We start from the raw sequence: 22,820 nt of genomic DNA, 5'->3' as shown, positions 1-22,820 counted from the left end.
GTTGTTCAAGTTTCAGTTTAAGAGTGTGGTTGGAGGTGCTAAAAGAATCGTTGGAAAGGTTGAGTTCTTATAAATCTAAAGAAAAGAATTGCTTGCAATGTAGCTTGGAACTTGTGTTTACCTATTCTTTCATTTCAATAACCCTCTCCCTAAACCTCATTACATCCAATAAAAGTCCTCTTGATTTAAGTTTTGCAATTATGACTGTGGAGAAGTGATCTTTATGCAAGCTTATGGTAGAAATTTCACATTTGATTCTTTGAGCGAAACACATTAAAACTAAACACATGTGTGATTGAGTGCATATCCCGTGAGAAGGTTGCTAGTTTGCATATGATGATTTTAAAAATAAAAACTTGAAATTGCATTAGCATGGCTATCTCACACACTACACTTCAAGGATGATTTAAAGATTACTGCTAATATTTGAATTAGGAATTTGAACTTGGATTAACTTGTTTGGTGCTAGCTATGGTTCTTGATGATTTGTTTTCTTGAATGAAATTCTATGAGGGTCACATAGAGGGAAGCTAATGTTTTTCATGTTAGTACTTTTTCATGTTTTCTTTGTTTTGCTCGAGGACTAGCAAAAGTTAAGTGTGGGGGTATTTGATCGGATCATATTTATATATATTTTTACTTCGAATTCACTCGTCTTTTCTTGGTTAGTTCCTTATATTTTTGAGCTATTTACGTTATTTTTGTGTTTATAGGATCTGTTATGCAATATTACCTTTTATTGTCACATGATAATATTAATTTACATTTTATAAACAAGGTTTGTCCCTCTCTATGTCTATATGTTGAAAGACAAGAAAAAAATAATAATAAAAAGAAGCTGCCCAAGACAGCTAAGGGGAGAATTGAAAGAGGAATCCAAGGAGGGCAGCGGGAGATTAGGCAGACAAAGAAAACCTTTGCAGCTGGCGAGAGAAAGAGGAAATGAGAAGACTGCGAAAAAGGGAATCCAAAGAAGAAAGCAGGATAATTAGAGGGGAGGAAATAAAAGGAAATCTGAGGTATGTAGAGAAGGGGGTCTGGGAGCGGGAGAAGGGAGCTGCCCTTTGGGCAGCTCGCAGAAGGACGAAGAAAAGAGAATAGGGGAGAGATAGGAGGGACTGTCAGCGAGACAGTCAGAGGAAGGAACGGGGCGCAAAGGGTCAGGAGGAAATGTGAGGTACGGGCTGCCCTTGGCAGCTGAGACTGACGTAAGGAGGAGAGAAAGGCTGCCATTTGGCAGCTTGAGCGAGGGAGTCAGGAGGGAGAGTGAGATAGGCGCTGCATTTGGCAGCTTGAGAGAGAAGGCACGGAAAGAAAGAAAAATAGAGAGAGGGAGAGAAAGAGGAGAGAACTGACAGGGGAGTGCAAAGTGAGGCGCGGACAGAGGAGAAAAGAAAAGCTGCCTTTGCAGTTGAGCAGCGCACGGGATTGGAGGAGAGGCAGGTCAGAGGTCAGCACGTACTGACAGCTGAAAGAAAAGAAGGTGAGCAAGGGGAGAAAAGGTGAGCACGGGGAAAGACAGCGGGGAGAGTCCAGGGGGGGCAGCAGTAGCACAGAAGCAGAGGCTTCACTCTCTTTCGGTTAAATCTTTCCAAACTTTTATTTTATTTTTGTTTTAATAATGTGTAACTAAATTTAATTTGGCTAGAGGTTAATTCAAAGCCATGAATATATTTGTAATATGAATTGATTACCTTCAGTTGTGATTTCTGAGTTGTGATTTAATTTGCTTAACTGCTTGATTGATAACTTATTTGTGTATGTTGGTTGAGAGTGCACGCTTAATTTACATGCATGAATTTGATGCTAGAATATAAGTGAATTTCACCTAATCGTTATGAACTTATTTTCACAAGTAGTAAAGGTTGCTAGTCACAATCACGTTAAGTAAATTCTTGGCAAGAGTATCATGCTTTTCATAGTTACGAATGCCTCGTCAATGCTTATAGTTTTCACAAAGTTTAATGATCTTTGATTGTATCGCTATTGTGCTTTTCACGTAGGGGACTTTTGAAGAATGTTTTGAATTGTTGTATGCGTTTTTCCGTCCAATTCAATAACTTAAGGAAAACTTGAAGATTAAAAAAGTGCTGTTCACGGTTAATCTGGAGTATTGAGATTCACAATTTATTAAATGAACAACTGGAAATCATTTTGTATGCAAGTATAACATGTGTGGAGAAGAACCCTCTAGCTAGTCCGTCATTTATCATTTTACCTTAATTTTATGTTTTTATCAATTCTGTAATTTAATTAAGTTTAATTTACTTTTCATCAAAACCAAACACCCATCCATTATTAATTTATATTATTTAGTTAGTTTTCTTTATTGTTAGTCTTTTAATTTAATTTCCGTCCATTTCAGTTCCTAGTGTTTAATTTAATTGTTTTCATTGTTTTGAGTCATTTTAAGTGTGTTTCGAGTTATTAGAGTTTTTAGCCTAATTTTGGGTCCTTGAATCTTATTTAATATTTTTAAATTAATTTAGAATAGATTAGCAATCCCTCCTAATCCCCGGCCTAGAACGATACCCTACTTACATCTATACTACAATTGTCAAAAAGAGGGTTTAATTTGTGTGTCAAGTAATTTTCGCATCAGTTGTGCTTGGGGTTGAGTTGGTGCAAACGGCTTTTGATAGAAACCCGGGGGTTGTTGCCTAAATCCGCTTTGTTGTTGGCCTTGTTGGGGTTCTCGCCATTTGAAATTTGGATGATCACGCCAACCGGGATTGTAAGTATTGGAAAAGGGGTCATTCCTTGGTTGGTATTGGTTGTCAAATCCCACGGCATTGAGGGTCTCCCACCCTCCATTTTCTATCAACTGTGGGCACTTGTCCGTAAGGTGGCCTTGCATGGAACACACGCCACAAGCTGCCACGTTTTGCACTTTTGGACCTTCCACTACCTGAGAAAGCAAAGTAGTAAGGTTAGCCATTTGATTTTGAAGTTCGGTTATGGCACTTACCTCATTGACTTGATGTGGTCGTGGGTTACTCCTTTGTCCAACGCCTTCGTATTGTTGAGCATTCAACGCACGGTTGGAAATTAAAGTCTTTGCTGCCGTGGGGGTCTTGTCCACCAAGGCTCCTCCCGCCGAGGCATCTAGCATTTGACGTTCGATAGGTAGTAGCCCCTCGTAGAAGTATTGCAAAAGAAGTTCCTCCTTCATCTGATGTTATGGACAAGAAGCAACAAGAGATTTAAAACGTTCATAATAAGTAGGAAAAGATTCACCTTCCTCTTGTTGAATTCCACTTATCCTTTTCCGTAGGAGGATGACTCGAGAAGTTGGGAAAAACTTCTCCAAGAAGGCCCGTTTCATGCTTTCCCATGATGTGACGGTTCCGGGCGCTAATTCGTACAACCAATCCTTCGCCTTTTCCAAGAGAGAAAAAGGGAAGGCTTTCATCTTCAATATACTCCCATCGACATTGACGGGGGTCATGCTCGAACACACCACCTCGAATTCTTTCAAGTGTTTGTTAGGATCTTCCATGGACAACCCATGGTACTTCGGAATGTGGTGTAACAAGCTTGACTTCAATTCAAATTCTTCTGTCTTTCCTCGGGCTGCTGCGGGGTATTGGATGCATAGAGGTGCAGCATTGTCCAATCCCGAAGCTGAAAGTTCTTTGATTGTTCGATTGTCCACCTCCATGTCTTTTTTTGCCTCCTCATTTTCTTCAAATTCAGATTCAGAACTAGAACTAGGTGGACTAGGTTCTGGTACTTTCCTTTTCCTTCTCAAAGTTCGTTCAAAATTGTCGTCAAACTCCGATATATGTGCACGAACTGGTTGAGAACTACGAGTCATAAACTAGTACCTGAAATAAATAAAATCAAATAAAATTAAAACTAAAATTAAAACACACAAAAAAAAGAAATAAAAAGAAACAATGGGGATTTAGCAAAGTTGCTAATCCCCGGCAACGGCGCCAAAATTTGATGCGAGAATTACTTGACACACAAATTAAACCCTCTTTTTGACAATTGTAGCAAAGTATGTAAGTAGGGATCGTTCTAAACCGGGGATTAGGAGGGCTTGCTAAAACCTTTAAACTGACTCAAAAACAAAAAGAAACAAAGTTAAAAATGTAAACAAAAGATTTTAAAACAAGAAAGTAAAAGGGGGATTTGAGTTTGGTGAAGTTGAAAGTAAAAACGAATAAACTAAAAACTTAAATAGATTTTAAACAAATTTGGGTTGAATGGATAATGGAAGGCTAGCTAAGGGGTTTTTCTCCACACATGTCTTGCTTGCATACAAAATGATTTCCAATTGCTCTTCGATAAGTTATGAATACTCAACGCCCCAAATTAACCGTGAATTGCACTAATTAACTCTTAGTTTTTCAACAAGTTATTAGATTGGATGATTGCATACGACAACCCAAAACATTCCCTACAAGTTCCCTACATGAATTGCATAATAGAGATACAATCAAGAATCATTAAGTTCTATGAAAAACATAAGCATTGACGAGGCACTCGTTACTATGATTTGCATGAAACTTATGCCAAGAATTTACTTAACGTGATTGTGACTAGCAACCTTCACTACTTGTGAATATAAGTTCATAACGATTAGGTGAAACTCCCTTATATTCTAGCGTCAAATTCATGCATGAAAATTAAGCGTGCACTCTCAACCAACATACACAAATTAGTTTTTATACGAACGGATAAGTAAATTGAATTCACAATTCAAGAAACGCAATTGGAAGTAATCAAATCATATAGCAAGCATAAACATGGTTTTGAATCCCCCCCTAGCCAAGGGGGGTTTAGTTCCTCATTATTACAAAACAAAGATAAACAAATTTAACCATTGAAAAACAAAGGGAAGAAAGCACCTAAACGTTCCAACGATCCATGTTGGATAGCAAGCGCGTCCAAGGACTTTTCTACTTCTCCTTGCCGTCACAACAAGGTTGGAATGATGTTGAAGGGTTGGTTATTTGGAGGAATGGATGGGAAGGGGTTTAGATATGTAGGAGAGGCAAGGAAAGGCTTGGAGAATGGTTAATTTCTGGATGAATTCAATGAGGTTGCTGCATGGTATTTATAGGGAGATGATGGACTTGTTTAAGCACAAATTTCTGGTGGAATGGGTAGGTAAGTCACGGCAAGAGTGGGAATTGTTGTTGGGGTAGGTTTTGAGTCATCCACTCACATGTCATGGTTAGCTAAGCATTGCACCACTCACATGTCATGGTTAGCTAAGCATTGCATCATCCACTCACATGTCATGGTGATTTAAGCATTGCATCATTACTCAAATTTCTGGTGGAGGTGGAAGTAAAAGTCACGGCATTGATGTGTGTTGAGTGAAGTTTTGGCCAATCCTTTTAGAAATTTATCCCTTCTTGCAACTTGTATTTGTTTCACCAGATTTTTAGCGTGTTCTTAGCCTCTTTTGTCTTCAAATTCGTCCATCCATCTTGCTCATATCATATGTAATCCATTCCAAGCTCAAAACTGCTCCAAAATGCACCAAAATGCACTTTCTTGCTACCTTAGCCCTTTGGACCTACAAACACACGAAAATGGCTTAAAGTACTAAAATAACTAAGAACTAATAACGTAAATGCAAGAAAACTAGTTAACTAAGTCGCATATAAATGCTCCTATCATTAGTCAAAATTGAAAATTTCATAGAAAATCTAGAAAGAAACACAAATTTATTGATAAAATTCAAGAATTTTAGTCAAACCCAAAACACAAAAATCCAAATTTCATAAGAAAATCAAGAAAAAAAAATATTAAAATTACTGGTAAAAATCAATATTTTTTTTCTTTTAAATATACCTTGTGAAAATTGTCACATCCCGGCTCGGGCCCTCACCACATCCTGGGCTCAACTCCACCGTAGCACGATATTGTCCATTTTGGGCCCCAGCCACGCCCTCACGGTTTTGTTTCTGGGAACTCATACGAGAAATTCCCAGTGGATCACCCATCCTGGGATTGCTCTTGCGCAAACTCGCTTAACTTCGGAGTTTCGATGGAACCCGAAGCCAATGAGCTCCCAAAAGGCCTCGTGCAAGGTAGAGATGAGAGTATACATATAAGGCTTATAGGATCCACTCCCCTGGGTGATGTGGGATCATACAATCCACCCCCTTAGGGGCCCGACGTCCTCGTCAGCACACTCACGCCAGGGATTGGCTCTGATACCAAACTGACACACCCCGACCCGGAATGTCCACTAGGACTCCGAATCGAGCTGTGATGGCTGACACCTGGAAGGTGACGAAGCCATAAAGTATAATGATATGGAAAATGTGAATAAATTTAAACCTAAAACATCTAATTACCAGAGTGTGCGGTGAGCGGGTGTGAACCCATTTCACACGCGATGTCAGAGCATAAGTAAAGTACAGTAGTGTGGGCAAGAATCATACTCTCAGAAGTAGCCACCTATACAAACAATTTCCATGAATCATTTTTAAAACTGAAAGTGTGAGTGGACAAAAATAAAGCTTTTTAAAATCATTTCTCTTTCCAAAATAATAATAACCCCTCATCGTAAAACCCATATAATTTCCCAAAAAATAACAATATGTACGTATATAGAAATCATAATCGAGAGCAATGAAAACCAAGTAAATGCCATGTCGAGTATCATAGCAATAAATATGTAAACCAGGTGAAATAACTCAATGTAAAATGATATGTGTCACATCCTGGCCCAGGTCTACCACATCCCGGGCCTGTTCCACCATCGTAGCACGATATTGTCCGCTTTGGGCTTACCATTCCCTCACGGTTTTGTTTTTGGGAACTCATGAGCAACTTCCCAGTGGGTCACCCATCCTAGGAGTGCTCTGGCCTCCTTCTCGCTTAACTTTGGAGTTCCTACGGAACCCGAAGACAGTAAGCTCCCAAAAAGCCTCGTGCTAGGTAGGGATGGGAATATACATTTAAGGATCACTCCCTTGGGCGATGTGGGATGTTACAATCCATCCCCCTTAAGGGCCCGATGTCCTCGTCAGCATACTTCCGGCCAGGGATTGGCACTGATACCATTTGTCACATCCCAGCCCAGGTCCACCATATCCCGGGCTCGTTCCACCACCGTAGCACGATATTGTCCGCTTTGGGCTTACCATTCCCTCACGGTTTTGTTTTTGGGAACTCACGAGCAACTTCCCAGTGGGTCACCCATCCTGAGAGTGCTCTGGCCTCCTTCTCGCTTAACTTTGGGGTTCCTACGGAACCTGAAGCCAGTGAGCTCCCAAAAAGCCTCGTGCTAGGTAGGGATGGGAATATACATTTAAGGATCATTCTCCTGGGCGATGTGAGATATTACGATATGTTAGCCGGAGTTACCTAACGTGACATGTACGGCTGAATCTATAGCTCATAAACAAACTCCTACACACTAGTCGGAACCACCGTATGTGGTCTGTACGATAGGCTAGGTGTAAATAATTACATTTAAGTGCTACGATCACATGAAGGCTGTGCGAAGTATCGCAAGTCACCTAAGAGTTGGAACCACCTAATGTGGTCTGTACGACAGGCTAGCACCTACCTTGGATCTAAGGTGAGCATACGGTGCGGGAAGTGAACGATCACGTGAAGGCTAGGCCCTGACCTCGGGCGGAGCACTAACACCGGGGTGCAGGATATTAATCACAAATGCAACTCATCATAACCATACACACTACCATCATTACCATTAATATATACTCACCTGAAACTTACCTGAGCATCCGCAGGGTCGAGCAATGATATGCATAACTATACTAATGTATATACTAACATGTAATGTAATTGACATGGCATTTAAAACAGTTTCGAGGAATTGTAACACGTTTATACGTATATATAGAAAACAAAAGCCCACCTACCTGGAGTCCTCGCTACAACTCATAGCTTTTTAGCATTAATATCGAGGTGTCTTGAACGATCGACGCCTAGGACAATTATCAAACCACATCTCAAAATCCCTATCAATCGAACATATAACTTACATAAAACACATCCTCAGAGACGTTCTAGAATGATATGAGACACATTGACTAAAAGTCAATCGTCGGTCAAAGATCGACGGTAGGCCACAACCCTACGTAACTCGATCCAGAAGATTTGCATCTTGGATTTCTGATCCGTAACTTCCAAAGATCCACATTATGCTTCTAAAACATCATACTAAAATTTCATTACGATGCAATAGTTGGATCTCCGCCAATTACAATTTCAAGTGACGGTTAACGTTTTATTTTGTGAACTTATAAATCCAATTGGAAAGATCTGCACGACGGATTCCCAATCCGTAAGTTCCTAATACCCTTAAATATTACGCACTATCAAGCATTAAAGTTTGGTGACGATCCAACAGTCGAATAGTCGATTCATATTTTGATCAAGTAAGGTATCGTAATGAGACTATGTTCAAACAATCAAATTACGTCATACGGATATCAAATATGATCTTAGGGTATCTAATTTAGCCTAAGAATAGCATCGACGACCCCTTGGCCACGCACCTCCATGGGTGGCGGTCGGCCGCCCCGATTCGCTGGAAAATTCAACTATTTCTAAAAATTCTCAAACTTTACAAAAATGAAGATCTCGGTGAGTAGAGAAACTTTTATACCTGTGACTAAGGCCAATTTGACCGGGAAAAGCCTCAATTTCACTCGAATAAGCCAAAACCCTAAGTTTTGGGTGTTCTTGATTCGTCATCTCTGGTGTTCTGATGCCTTCAAGGTTATTTGGGCTTTTCTCCTAGGTCCAAAGGGAGTAGATTAGGGGTGGTGATGGGTGGTGAAACTCGCTAGAACGGCAGAATCGTCGTGGAACACTTTCGGCCACTCCTCACGGTTTTACAAGGTTTTGGGCTTAAAAATCCCCAAATTTGGGTGGAAATGGTATATGGGAGGTTGTGAGAGAGGTTGCAAGTGATGGATGGGTGTATTTCATCAGAAAAAGGTGGAAATTGGCCGAAATTACCCTGGCCAAATGGGTTGGGTGTGTGCGGGTGCACTGGTCCAAAAAGAGGGAGATTTGGGTTCCCTCATTTCCCCTCATTTCTCTCTTCTCTAATTGGTCATTCCCTTTCTCTCCCCTCTCCTCATTCCTCCACAAAGCATAAGTTGGGCAGTATTGCGTTCATCACACACATGATGAAAGCATTCTTGGTTCTTGAGCTTAATATTTGAGGCTTGCCACCTCGTCGAATACGAAAAATATGTTAGTTTTCTTAAGTTTTGGGCCAATTTTGTCGACTTGTCGACACTTTAGAATATCACCTTGGCGAACGCTTTAGACCCAAAGCAAGGAACTTCCCTGTCAAGGAAAGATGTAGATTTGAGACTAGTTAATAACCCTAAAGCAGGGTTAATGTATCGAAAATGGTGTATCACCAGGGATTTATAAATCAATTCCATCATTATTCTTTAGTCATCATTATTAAACCTTTTAAGATTGGAAATTAGAAATAGTTTTGGTTCCTTGGCAGTGTCTATTAGAATACCACCTATTAGAATTCCTACGATATATACTTTTGTCAAAACTCTAGAAATGTCTTGAGTGACAATGTGGTGTCATAAGGGTAGTACTCGATGGAAGAACATCTTGGGACAATCATTTTGGTCCTTGATAACACTAATCTTCCCAAAAGCATTAGCGATCATTCCGGATCATAGGAGGAAGATTGACTTCCGTTTAAGTCCATCCTAAAGTAAATTGTTAGAAATTTTTTTCTCTAGCCTTAGGACATTCCAGCCAACGCTAGTTTCCAAGTTTGTTTTGGTGTTGTACTTGTCATTTCGATGAGTATAAGTATAGGTGTATGAGTTGTTACACCTACGGTTAATAGAAATCCCCGAAGTAGAAAGTATTTTTCCTTAGAATTAATGAACCACCTTACAGGACCAATTCTTAATCAATCATACAAAACCAATTATCCGAGCGAGTTCTAGCCTGTAATCAGCCTATGGTGGCGCAACTGGTCGATTGATTAACAATGACTACTTGAGCCGAAGAAACTAAATCGTGGAAACTTAGGAGCATACCTTGTTTTAAGATAGTAAACTCACGGTTATGTTAACCATATTACCTATTTAGGCAATCAAAAATTCTTCGACTATCCACCTCTCGTTCACTTCCACAGGCTGACAATGGGATCGAGATATAACACCTCATTGTTAGAATGTCTTGGGTGTCAAGAAAGCTGTAAAGACTTTTTTTAGTTCGTGTCGTAGAGTTGGTTAGTAGTTTAGTATGTTTCGAGGACGTATACCTTTGGGGATGCCACCGCATGTGAGAAGTGGAATACACCAGTGATTCATCTTGTTAACACCATATTTATTTTCCCTATTTCTTATCGAACAACTCATGAATCAATTTTCCTGTGACTTTTCGATCAAGTCCTACTTCATTGAGAGAACTTAATCACTAAAGTTTATTGATTAGGGAATTACCTGATAAGATTAAAAGCACACCACAAAGTAGCACACAAATGTCCTATTGATTTTCCTTATTAACATTAAGATTTGTCAATTGTAGCATATGAAAATAAGGGTCTTTCCCGTAGAAGATTGTTTTATCTAACTACTTAAAATGTCACAAAAACTGGGCTGCTGTCCCTACTGACCAGCCACCGAAAAATAATTCTTAGACCAACTTACACTTATCTAAAGTCTACAAAATTTTATATGAACACACTAGACACACAGAGCTACACTCACACAAATTTTTAGGATTTGTGGAGTTGATTTGCTATCTAAATTAAATCGAACAAAAACAGAACAGAAACAAATTTTAAATAGTTCACAAATTAAGAAAAACAAGTTAGGGGAATTGCTATCCACCACCAAATAATCATGCAAACATGTTATGTTTCATTCAAATTCCTTTTATTTCCGGATGAAGATGCTCAAGTTGGTTCAATGTTAGAACTCAACCTATTACTCTTTCTTATGTAGTATGTTAAGAGAATGGCGTTTTCAACTTAACTTAGTCCCTAGCATGTAATCTAGAATGGCGTGTTCATAGATTTAACAAGTAGAAATCATTAAGAACAAAAAGAGTTTGAGTCATCACAAGGCATCGTAAGTACTAGCGTTGTCTTACTTATCCTAGAAATTGGTTCACATGTTAATCGCAATTAACAAGTACTACTCCAGAACATATGTAGGTCCTCATTCGACAAGGGTAGGCACACACATATTCATAGCATTAGAATCCTAGATATGCTTACTAAGTATGCATCCATAGAAAACAAATAAAGAATTCATCAATGAGACAAGTAGTGAAACAATTTTCATCCATTCATAAAAGTAATTCAAACGAAATGTCATAACAAACTTGCAATCATATTCGGGGCTTCAAAACAGGCCCTAACTACTAAAAATTTAGTTGCACACAATCCTTAAGTTAAAACAAAAGATAGACATGAGTTTGAGAAGATATAACTGAAAGAAATCGACTAAGGCCTCCTCATTCTTTCCTTCTTTCCCCAACGCTGCTTTTAAACCAATTCTTGCTGCATCATTTTCTTCTCCTTAACTCACCCACTAATAGCAATTTAATAATGATAATAAGTGAGAAGAAATGGTAAAACAATTGTCACTCTTTGGGTAGCACTTATGCCAATTACTCCCTCTTAATCCTCATCTTTAATTCCATTCCCTTTTATATTTGAATAATTGTCAGCTGACTTGTTCTTGGCTGCATCAGTTTTGGCTGCTAGATTTATTGGGTTTATTACTTCCATTGCAGTTACAAACTGCTCAGCCTTTCGGTAACCTTTCAGTGTTAAAACAGCCATAACTTTTGGTAGACAAATGATATTAACAATCCGTGAAATGTTCTAGAAAATAGACATCCGCAGATTTCCAAGTATATAAGGTTCATTCTCTAATTCATTCTGAGCTGTTTACAACATGCTTCCAAAGTCAGATGATCTGCACAGGCAGTTTTGACGAATTTTTCACTTAAAATCCCACTTGTGCTATTTTTCTTTTCTTTGCTTGACAAATCCTACAAAACACAAAACAAAGTAAATAACTCAAAAATATAAGGAACTAATTAAGAAAAGAGAAGAAAATTTTATGTAAAATATATATAAATATGAGCTTATCATTACCCAATCAAGCACTTTATCTAGGGAATTTCTAACCTATTCGCGATGGCGAAAGACTGAACCCTAGGTTTGTATCTAGATTTTAGCAACTTGATCGGTTTAAACCTTACTTTGAACTGATGGACTAGTCAACCAACCTTTGTAATCCGATTTTGCCTCCCTGGTCTGACGAATTCATAGTGGTCTTATTGGTGATCTTCTTATCTACCTTGATAGTGAGACCAAATCCTTTAAGCTCTGTTAGTCAGCTAGTTATTAGATTCCCCAATTGTAAACTTTGATTAAATTGATACTCTTCTTGGGAGACATGATCTCAAAGGACGAGAATATTTTCTTTTCCCAAAAAGGTTGTAACGGAAGAAAGTTGACATTCTCATAAAGTGTTGTAAATTCAAGATATCCTTGGTCCTACCGATTTTATCGACAATTTGTTAGTGAATTTTTTTTTTTTGCCTATAATATCCTTCCTCACTTTTGGCTAAGGAAAGTTAGTTTAGTTGGAAGGTTGGAAATGAATAAAGTTTATGACGACTGAACTGTTGTTTCATTTCACTATCACTTTAAACTCTTCGATGACGTTGATCTTTTGGAGATTCATGATGACGTATTTTTTGATGTTTCAGTTGTGTAGAGGCAACATGATGGAGTATCACTTATATTCCCAATGTGTAGAACTATTTGGATTAAGCCATCTTATCTATGACTTAGAGTTAACATTTACCATCCTTGCTTGAAAATCTAATAACATTTCTCTGTGGAGAACGTGTCCAAAATCTTTATTAATTTTAGATTTCTCAAGTACATATTCATTTGAGAAGAATTAGATTAGTGACTGGGACGGTGGAATGATGCGTAAAATAAGTTAACACACAAAATTAAACCCTCTTTTTATCAAATGTAGTAAAGTATGTAAGTAGGGATCGTTCTAGGCCGGGGATTAGGAGGGATTGCTAAACACTTGAAAACTGACTTAAAAACATAAAAACAAAATTTAAAACACTAAACTAGACTCAAAGAATGCAAAACTATACTTTAAAATACTTAAACAAACATAAAACTCAAAACAGCAACCTAATGACTCAAAACTGCCTAAAAACCACTTTCTGGGCAGTTTTGAGAACCTAACAAGAACTTGGACGAAGTTGGATGAAAACTTGAATCAAAACACTTAGAAACACAAATCAAAACACTTTCTAACTAATCTAAAACTTCAAAATAAAGGGGGATTTGTTTTGGACGAAAATTGAAAACAAAACAGAAACTTTAAAACAAAACAGATTGTAAAACGTTTTTGGATGAAAAGGATGGATAAAAGGCTAGTTAGGAGGTTCTTCTCCACACATGACACACTTGCAAACAAAATGATTTTCAGTTGTTCTTTCAATAAATTATGAAACTCAACACCCCAAGTTAATTAGATACGCTTAAATTAACCTTCAAGTTCTCCTTAAGTTAATGAATTGGATGGAAAAGCGCATACAACAATTCAAAGCATTCCTCAAAGGTTCCTTACGTGATGAGCACAATAAAGATACAATCAAGAATCATGAAGCACAATGAGAACTATAAGTGTTGACGAGGCATTCGTTACTATGATGAGCATGAAACTAGTGCCAAGAATTCATTCAACGCGATCGTTTTCAACCGACCTTCACTACTTGTGATTATAAGATTGTAACTATTAGGTGAAACTCCCTCATAATCTAGCATCATATTCATGCATGAAAACTAAGCGTGCACTCTCAATCAACATACACAAATAAGTTATCAATCAAGTAGATGAACGAATTGAATCCGCAACTTATGAAATAACAACTGAATGTAATCAAATCATATTGCAAGCATGTACATGGTTTCGAATCACCCCCCAACTAAGGGGGTTTAGTTCCTCATTCTTGCAATACAAAGATACATAAAATTAGACATTAAAATCAAAGGAAAGAAAACACCTAAAATGCTCCAACTTGGAAAGCAAGTGCATCAATGGATCTCCCTTCCTCCTTGTTGCGGCATGAAGCTTGTGGACAGATTTTTGGGTGGATTTATGGTGTAGAATGGATGGGGAATGATATGGAGGGGTTTAGGGTGAGTGTGGAAGAGTGTTTGATGGTTGGAAGGTGGTGGAGAACTAGGCAAAGAGGGTGGAAGAAGGTGGAGTGGCTGTTATGTTTTCTAGGCACTAGAATGGTGTTTTTGGGGTGTTTTGCTTCCTAGGGTGTGTATGGACGAATTTCTGTGATAAAATGATGAATATGGGGGATTATTCTTTGGCCAAGGGGTGTAAACATGTATTTATAGGCCCCAAAAACCTTAGAAAATCAGGTTAGGCTAGGGATGAAATGCATGGCAAGTTGGTGTGTGTGGTGTGCAATGGTCCAAGGGTGAAAATGAAGTGATGATGCAAAGTGTGAAGGGTAAAATGGAGTGGTGTTGCAGCTAGGGAGCATGAATGATTGTGTACATTGCATAGAGATGGAAAGGGAGGTGAAATGTGTCAACAAATGGGTCAAAGGTGCAACAACATGTGTGACACATGCCATTGGATTCCAAATGTGAATGATGGAGCATCAATTGGTGCATGTAATGGATGTAAAGGTTGTCTAAAATCTAATGGGTGAAGGGAACAAGAGGTATCAAGCAATTGAGTGAAATAATTAAATGAATTAAAGCATGAAATCAGAAATTATGTAGGGGACAAGAGTGATCAAGCATGGCATGGGAATCCAAAGGGAATTCTATGTGTTTTGCATGGCAAGGAGTGTGCAACTTGGAGTGACAAATTTTTGGGCTGAATTCTTTATCTTTTGGACACTAATTCTTCACATTCTTGGCCTCTTTAGTTCTCAAATTCGTCCATCCACTTTGGCCCATGCATTTGCTATCCATTCCAAGCCCGAAACATGCTCCAAAGGCCTCCAAAATGCATCTTCTTGCATACTTTGTACTTAGAGTCTTTCACTTTGCATGTGGGCTTCTTTGCATGTGTATGAGTTGTCATTGTTTATCCTTGCAATTACACACACACACTTGCACACACATATGCCCAAAACGTCCATCCTCATGCATGCAATCCATTTGAGCCCAATATTGATTCAACATGCACCAAAATGCACTTTTCTTGCCAAGGTTGTTATTAAGACCTACAAACAAATGAAAATGGCTTTAAACACTAAAATAACTAAAGAAACACAACGTAAACGCACAAGAACAAGCCAATTAAGTCGCATAAATATGCTCCTATCATGGAAGAATCTAGAAAACGCCTATTCTTACATTATTGTACATCTTCCCGTTTGTGCAAACTTAGTTATTCTTCATCACCGCAAAAGAGATAATTACCCTTAAGCATTTCCAGCCATTCCTATTCCATTTCAGCTGAAGTTCACCAGCATTGATTTGACGTTATTTATGGATTATCAAAAATTGTTCGAATGATTATAATCATTTCTTGTATTCGATTAGAGATGGGGAATCATCACTTTAAGCTCCCTATATGAGCTATTTTGTACATGTAGAGAATGTGAAAATCAATAGTCATAATGTTGAGCCAATGCTACGTCTAGGTGGTGTGTCAATTGGTGGTAGCTTGCTCAAGTGGAAGGCAATGTTCTTCCAACCTCAAAGCTTAAAGTCGGTAATGGTGACAACTTCTTTCCTTAAAATGAGCACTAGAATTTCAACAACAAGACACTCGTGAATCCAACTAAGATAGAAAAGTAAGTCGTTATTAATTTCACTACACCTTGTGATCTAAAACCCTGTTCGTGATCTAACCAAGTGTGGAGATACAAAAGGAATTAAAACTGAGGCTCCACTTGAGGTGTTTGAAAAGAATTCTCGGTCTAGGTGTGTCCCACTTTTAGTTAGAGTAGAAAGGATAATTGAGGAAATAAAGTCCAAACTTCTTGGACAACCACAATTTATTCTCTATTTGCTTTCGGAGGAAGATGACATTATGAGAGAGCTGCTTCTAAACTTCTGTGCTAGTTCAGGTAAACAGAAACCTGACAAGATTATCATCTTGGCGTATATATATATCACCATGCTACGCATTTCACTTCCAAGCCTTGGAAGTCTTTATGAAGGTTATGAGTATTAGATTTTGTTTAGTATCATAGTTCCACTCCTAGATTAACGATTAGACTGAAACGAGTTAAGTAGACCTTGGTGGACGTGTTGCATTTTGTCCGTCCCATCATTACTTTGATTGCAATATAACACCATCTTTATTTTAGTTGCTTATAACTATGGTTACAATTTTGGTTTAGTTGTGGTACCATTGGGGCCAACATATAGAGATTATATGCCTAGTACATGTTGGTAGACACTCATTTTTATTAGAGTTATGTGTAACTACGGTTACATTCCTGGTAATGAGCATAGCATTGTTTGAGAAATGGTATAAATATTTATGCGCAATATGTGATCTTCAGAAATGAGTTATGAGCAGGTATTTGAATGATTGAGTTTATGACATGAAAATTTTATGATATTGACGATGTTGCTTGGGAAGGTAGTGCATGAGCACGATCGAAGTTTAGTTCATGTAGGTGTGTGTATTTCCCAATGAGGGGTAAGATGATAATATTGCACCCTCGAGAACTCTTTCCTTGCTTGTCGAGACGATTGTGAGTTATTGGTATTGCAGGCTGCAAACTGAAATATCAATAACTTATTGTTGGGTTCATTAAGCAAGTGGGCAATCAGATCCGTTTACGAGAACATAGGTGAAATCTTTCGATGTTCGGTCTTTGATTTAAGTACAATTACTTTAACTTTACGTTATTATATATATATGTAATTTGACGTTATGTTTTTACATATCTATTTTGGGCTTGATGTTTTCGTAAAGAATTTTATATTGAAGTATTGTACTGAGGGAGAAGAAAAGTATGATTTTGGAGGCATGAAAGAGGAATAATTGCAATCCGATCGCAACGGAGTGGCATTCTCTTTTATGCAACCGCTCTAACTCTATCTCTTCTGGGTGTAGGTATTCATATACATAATTTCTTCTTATTTTTGAGTATTTTACATTTAACAAATTATTTTAAATTTTTCGGGGACAAAATTTTCTTAAGGGGGTAAGGTTGTATCGACCAGTTCTCAAATTTTAAGGATTTAAAATTTTTAAAATATGAATTTACGAAAATGCCCTTCGAGGAAAATATGTTAATTTTTATTAACTATCTTGTTGTGTCATGTAAAAATAATTTTCTTGGCGTATCTTCATAGTATTCGTTGCTACAAACGCGTGGGCGCAAACGGAATGCAATTTGGAGTTATAACAAATAAGATACAAACGTTTAAAGTTGGGGGTATTTTAGTAAATTAATTAATCTCTAAATAGTCCCAGATTTTTGGAGCTCCATTAGATTGAGCCACATGTGTAGCTTAGATTAAAGGAATGAAGAATGGGCGGCTGTGATGGAAAGATAAGAAGAAAAAAGGGAGAGGAGTGGAGGAATGAGGAGAAGGGAGAGAAAGGGAATGACCAATTAGAGAAGAGAGAAAGAAGCCGAAATGAGGGAACCCAAATCTCCCTCTTTTTGGACCGGTGCACCCGCACACACCCAACCTATTTGGCTGGGGTAATTCCAACCAATTTCCACCTTTTTTTCGATGAAATACACCTATCTATCATTGCAACCTCTCTCACAACCTCCCATCTACCATTTCCACCCAAATTTGGGGATTTTTAAGCCCAAAACCTTGTAAAACCGTGAGGAGTGGCCGGAAGTGTTCCAAGGCATTCCACCGTTCCAGCGAGTTTCACCACCCATCACCACCCCTAATCTACTCCCTTTAGACCCAGGAACAAAGCCTAAACAACCTTGAAGGCATCGGAACACCATAGATGAAGAATCAAGAACACCTAAAACTTATGGTTCTGGCGGATTCGAGTGAAATTGAGGCTTTTCCCAGCCAAATTGGTCTTAGTCACAGGTATGAAAGTTGCTCTACTCACTGAGATCTTCATTTCTGTGAAGTTTGAGAATTTTTAGAAATAGTTGAATTTTCCGGCAAGTCGAGGCGGCCGACCGCCACCCACGGCGGTGCGTGGCCAAAGGGTCTTTCATACTATTCTTAGGCTAAATTAGATACCCTAAGCTCATATTTGATATCTGTATGACGTAATTTGATTGTTTGACGATTCGACCATTGTATCGTCACCAAACTTTAATGCTTGATAGTGGGTAATATTTAAGGGTATTAGGAACTTACGGATCGGGAATCCCTCGTGCGGATCTTCCTGAATTCGATTTATAAGTTCACAAAATAAAACGTTAACCACCACTTGAAATTCCAATTGGCGGAGATCCAGCTGTTGGATCGTAATGAAATTTTAGTATGATATTCTAGAAGCATAATGTGGATCTTTGGAAGTTACGGATCAGAAGTCCAAGATGCGGATCTTCCGGATCAAGTTACGTAGGGTTGTGGACCCTACCATCGATCTTTCACCGACGATTGACTTTTAGTCAATGGGTCTCAAATCATTCTAGAACGTCTCTGATGATGTGTTTTATGTAAGTTATATGTTCGATTGATAAGGATTCTGAGATGTGGTTTGATAATTGTCCTAGGCGCCGATCGTTCGTGACACCTCGATATTAGTGTTAAAGAGATATGAGTTGTAACGAGGACTCCAGGTGAGTGGGCTTTTGTTTTCTATATATACGTATAAACGTGTTACGATTCCCAGAAACTATTTTAAATGAATTTGCGATTTAAATGCCATGTCAATTACATTACATGTTAGTATATACATTAGTATAGTTATGCTTATCATTGCTCGATGCTGCGGACGCTTAGGTAAGTTTCATGTGAGTATATATTAATGGTAATGATGGTGGTGTGTATGGTTATGATGAGTTGCATTAGTGATTAATATCCTGCATCCCGGTGTTAGTGTTTCGCCCAAGGTCAGGGCCTAACCTTCCTGTGATCATTCACCTCTCGCACCGTACGCTTACCTTGGATCCAAGGTAGGTGCCAGCCTATCGTACAGACCACATTAGGTGGTTCCGACTCATAGGTGACTTGCGATACTTCGCACAGCCTTCACGTGATCGTAGCACTTGAGCGTAATTATTTACACCTAGCCTGTCGTACATACCATATATAATGGTTCCGACTCGTGTGCAAGAGTTTATTAATGAGCTATAGATTCAACCGTACAGGTCACATTAGGTGACTCTGGCTGACATATCATTTTACATTGAGTTATTTCACCTGGCTTACATATTTATTACTGAGATACTCGACATGGCATTTACTTGGTTTTCACTTGAGCATGATTTCTATATACGTACGTATTGTTATTTTTTGGGAAATTATACGGGTTTTACGGTGAGGGGTTATTATTATTTTGGAAAGAGAAATGATTTTAAAAAGCTTTGTTTTTGCCCACTCACACTTTCGGTTTTGCGCCCCTTCAGGTTTGAACTGCTGAAGGTTCGTATCGACGGGGATTCATGGCAATTCTTTGTATAGGTGGCTACTTTTGAGAGTATGATTCTTGCCCACACTACTGTACTTTACTTATGCTATAACGTCGCGTGTGAAATATGTTCACACCCGCTCACCTCGCATTCTGGTAATTAGACATTTTAGGTTTAAATTTATTCACATTTTCCACATCATTATACTTTATGGCTTTGTCACCTTCCAGGTGTCGGCCATCACAACTCGATTCGGAGTCCTAGTGGACATTCCGGGTCGGAGTGTGTCAAGAATTGCAACACTACTTTGTGAGATATAAAGGAGTCAACTTTGGAATCAAAAGTATCAACTTTGGCCGCGACGAACTCATCCTTAGAACTTCAGAAACCCAAATATAAAAAAATCAAATTTTCATTCTATAAATGTAAAATTAAAGCAGAAATTGATTATATGTATGTACATAACTGTATACATAGATATACCTATAGAAGAAACAGAGCAGATGACCGACTGAGAGGAAAGAAGTCGATTTGAAGCTACTGTGAAAAAATTCGTCAATGGGGTCAAACTACCTCTCTAAAAATGAAACATTCCTTACAAAATTCAAGGCTCGAAAATAAAATAAAAAACAAATTCAAAAGAAATCAAAGCAATTAAAAAATCTAACATTTCTTAAACAACTATTCAGTAAAGGACCAAAAAATCATGCCGTCAAACAAATTTGAGAAAAAAAAAAGAAATAAATTCAAGTTAAAAATTGCTTACCCACAAACCCAAACCACATCCCTAAATTACGCACCGCAAAACCCTAGAAATCACGAGAATTGAAAACCAGCGCCACTGGGTTTCCCACGGTGACAAACTCCGATCACTTTCACCGATATTCACACCAATCACGATTTTTATGTTTCATTTGGAAAAGAAAGATCAATATCATTAGTGTATTGTGTTATAGATATCCTCTGCAGTTAAAAGTGCGTAAACTATAACTAACTAATCATCAAATCAAACTTATCGAAATGTGATTTTGAAGGGAGATAATAGGTATATCTCCTAATTGGCAAACTAAATTATTTTATTATGATATTTTTGGTTGGTTAAACGCTAACGTGTATGCAGTAGAATTAGTTACTTTGGCATTCTAGACCATAGAGATTGAACGGAAGAAATAGAGAAATAGAGAATTGCAAACAAAATTCTAGAGAGGGCGAGAGGACTTACCGTGAATTCAAAGCCGCTTGAAGAATTTTCTTCAAATCGAGACATGATCCGCGCCAGGTCGTCATCGTTGACAAAGAGCGTACGAAATCTTCTTCGATATTGAGACCTTACGAAATCTTGGCATCAAGGATATCGTTGACTGAGTGCTTCTCGACCTCGAACTAGAGCTGGTGACCACCAGGGAGTTCGATGTTCTATTTGGCCAAGAATTTGGAGCTTCAGAGAGAAAGATATGTAGGAAAGTTAAAGTAGATGGAGTTGACGAAGGGTAGCTAAATCGAAGTTGGATGATAACGGAAAATGGAGAACGAAAGGTTTCTGGGAGAGAGATTTCTAGTGATCGTGCTTTTTGGAAGTGACTAGAGATCAAAGAGCATTTTCGTCCCCCTTCCTTCTCCAAGATGGCCGACACGTGCACAATAGGTGAACAGTGCTTTGTCAAAGCAGAAGTTGTAGAGATGATAATACATGGGCAGGGAGGGCAAAATCATTTTTTTCTAGTGCAGAAGTGGTAAAAATGGCTGATAACAAAGGAATTGGAGGGTACTTTAGTCCGTTTACTGTTAATAAATAGTATTTTTGTGTTGGTGTTGACCCTAAAAACTACCAAGCCTACATGGTGCGCAGGCCGAGTAACTAATGAGCTAACTACGTCCTTCGGTTATGTGCGGGCGTGCCAACTCGTCGGCCAAGCTCGGTCGAGGAGTAAAATATGTTAATGTTGCGTTGAGCGTGCGACTGACTTCTTGATCTTGCGACTGCGGTCGAGGAAGGAACACATCTCAGCCTTCGGGTTCTAGAGCCTGAAGACAAGGCTACTAGTTCTGCAAAGTTCACAAATCGTCGGCGCTGGATTCGGTCACAATGATTATATTCGTAAGAGTATAAGCACGCTGAATCGACACCAGAGTATAGGGGCATAGATATTCAAAATAGATATATGTCTTGATGGTAAACGTCGTTCGGCCATCAGAATGCCGAACTCTAAAGCCTACTTGTGAGTATCCAATCATAAAACAACTCGACGTTCAATGTACCGAGCCCTAGTAACACCTCACTTCGCTGAGAAGGCTGATTAGATGACCTCTGCCAATAAGTATTTGAAAATCCTTCTTGACTGAGACTTGGATAGATAACCAGTCGGCCTCGACGCAGTGTTATTTATCCAAACTGAAAGTGCTCTACGATCGACTAATTCTACGACAACAGTGCGGTATATCCAAACTGAAGATGTTCACTGGTTGCCTTCACAGTGCTATTTATCCAAACTGAAGATGTGTCAGCGAAAAGAGAAAATAAAAATCTCAAGGTTGTTGAGACATTTTGCGAAAGCGAGGGTTTGCGCGGGGCAGTTTGTGTGTTGAATTGCAGGGGCCTGAATGATGTCCTCCTCTCCCTATTTATATAAGTTAACCTGCTTCCAATCGAATCACAACCTTTCTTGGAGTATGACTCATTTCCTCGAACCCTCCTTATCTCGACCAGTCCTACTCCTACTAGGATTTTAAACTCAACCCGTTATCAAGCCAGATTCAATCCCAAACTCCAACATCCTTATCTTATCAAAACTCCCTCTCGTATCAAGATTGTACTACCCATGGATTCCTAATAAGACACGGTCGGCCTTGGCTATGTGGCCCATAAACCAGATGACCCCCAATGACTCCTAAGTAAGGCCTCTAGGCCGAGAACAACTTAGTGCTCAGCCCAAACTAATATTTTGGGCCCAAACAGTTGGGTTTTAGTATAGGTATAATTTAACACTTCTCAAAACATTATGGAAATTTAAAAAAAAAATGCGTTGTAGTATTATTGGTCCATAAAATGAAGTATGTGCTCTTTTGAAAATCGTTTATGTAGGAACAGCTTATGTTCATAAGCACTGCACTTTAGTTAGAAGTGCTTTTAGTTGAACCGTTTATTAAAAATTCAAGCAATTCTTTAGGTAACATCTCATAAGTGTTTCTCTATAAAGCGCATGTATGATAAGCATAATTTTGTTGTTGTTGGGTGCTCAAATCCCAAATAACCGACCACTTAGCAATGCACTAAC

The 22,820-nt window shown here is 38.6% G+C and overlaps 1 long non-coding RNA gene across 1 annotated transcript; it reads right to left on the bottom strand.

Annotated features, from left to right (window-relative positions):
- Positions 1-11,781: 11,781 nt before the first annotated feature.
- On the bottom strand, positions 11,782-21,182 carry LOC126601980 (uncharacterized). The gene is made up of 3 exons (XR_007615914.1): positions 20,768-21,182; positions 20,029-20,085; positions 11,782-11,997 (listed from the first exon to the last, which is right to left on the bottom strand). It is a non-coding gene; the product is annotated as an uncharacterized LOC126601980 (long non-coding RNA).
- Between the last annotated feature and the right edge of the window lie 1,638 nt (positions 21,183-22,820).

This window comes from Malus sylvestris, chromosome 15, assembly GCF_916048215.2.
Source record: "Malus sylvestris chromosome 15, drMalSylv7.2, whole genome shotgun sequence".
In the NCBI taxonomy this organism is placed as follows: domain Eukaryota; kingdom Viridiplantae; phylum Streptophyta; class Magnoliopsida; order Rosales; family Rosaceae; genus Malus; species Malus sylvestris.
The sequence above is the reverse complement of the archived record's forward strand: the minus strand, read 5'-3'. Positions and strand labels throughout refer to the sequence as shown.